Below are 1,577 nucleotides of genomic sequence, written 5' to 3'. Positions count from 1 at the left end.
GGGGCAGCAGGCCTCTGTGACTGTAGTGGAGTTGCTTCCTCCCTCCAGGCTGCTCCTCCAGCGTTTGGAGCGGTCCCGGTAAATCTGAAAAGGACAAACTTTGTGCAAACAGGTGGAGGGGGAGGGAAGAAATGTTAGGGTTCAGTGTGAGCACAGTGACTCAGGTTAGTCTGGCAAAGAAATGACGAGTGAGCATCTGCTGGAGGAGCCCCAGGCATGCTGCTGGGCTTTTCTCCTCCTCTTTCCTAGAGGAGGGCAGAATCCTGCAAAGCTCTGTCCCTGATGGAAGCAGCAATCATAGGCAACCACCCTGTCAGTGGTTGTTAAAAGCAAGCTCTCTTGGCAGCCCACTCTTCTCTGGTTCTACTGTGATGTGCTCCCACCCATCACAGCTACGTTTGGTTCTCCACTCCTCCTGCCCCACTGGTGCACCTTAGCCCTGACACTGAGCCAACTTCTGGAGGGAGATCTTTTTTCCCCCCATCAGAAAGGAGACATGGGAGAGATTCCAAAGGAGGTAGGGATTGCTCACAGCAAGGCTGATGTGAGCACCCAGTCCAGACAGATGTAAATACTGGTGTAACTATTGTTCTAACTGATGATAGGCTTTAGGTGATTTGCTAGAGAGCTGCTTCAGAGAAAAAAGAAACACAACAAACCCCAATACCTCAAAAATAAAAATCAAGTAGGGCTTTGTGGCTGCCAGCTGCTGGCAGTCAGTTCAGAAGCAATGTGAACAAGGGATGAGTGGCCACACAGCTTTTGATGGCCTGGAGCTGGCTACGCACAAGGCTTGCAGTTGGCTTAGCAGCAGCAGCTCTTCAAGCCCCCCCAGTGAAGCAGACTGAGGCCTGTTCCCTTAAGCTCTTGCAAGAGAACTCAGTAGTGTTGGTGGGTTGGAGGGGAAGTTGGCTTGTGGGCAGAGGGCAGCTGCTCTGGCTCTTGAGCTGCAACGGAGTGGGGCAATACTTAGGGTTATGTGCAAGAGAAAAGGCTGGTACAGTACCACAACAGCCTGGCCTTGCCACTTCAATAGATGGCTCTTCAAGGATTTTTTTTTTTTTTTTGGGGTGGGTTGTTGTGGGGGTTTTTTGGGTTTGTTGTTGGGTTTGGTTTTGTTTTCTTAAAGCTAAAATTTCCACGGGAAACCTCATCTAAGGAAGAGAAGCCTGGTGAAGGGAAGCAGGATCCCTCCGGTGTGCTGTGAGAAAGGAGAGTTTGAGAGCTGACAGCTTTAATAGGCAGCCTGCTTACCTCCTGCACTTGCAGCTCCAGAGGATCTTGGATCCTGGCAGTTGCTCTCTGTCCTGTTGCAGGGTCTTGATTTCCCAAACTACTAATGGCTGCAGATGCTTCTAGCTGTGCTGCTGCCGCCCAGTCCGACGTCCTGGCCCTCGCCAGCTCAAGGAGCCATCGCTGTCCTGCTGCCAGATCAGGCACAGCCCTTCTCCTGGGGGTTTTGAGGAGGTTCCTGTGGCACCTTGGCTGCTGCTGCTCCAGTTGTTCTGCATGCAGGAGGTTGACACTCAGTGAGGGGTGGTACCAGAGGCACAGCATAAAGCTTCATTGTCCCTGCT

Source organism: Indicator indicator, chromosome 3, assembly GCF_027791375.1.
Source record: "Indicator indicator isolate 239-I01 chromosome 3, UM_Iind_1.1, whole genome shotgun sequence".
Taxonomy (NCBI): Eukaryota; Metazoa; Chordata; class Aves; order Piciformes; family Indicatoridae; genus Indicator; species Indicator indicator.
This window is presented reverse-complemented; position numbering follows the sequence as displayed.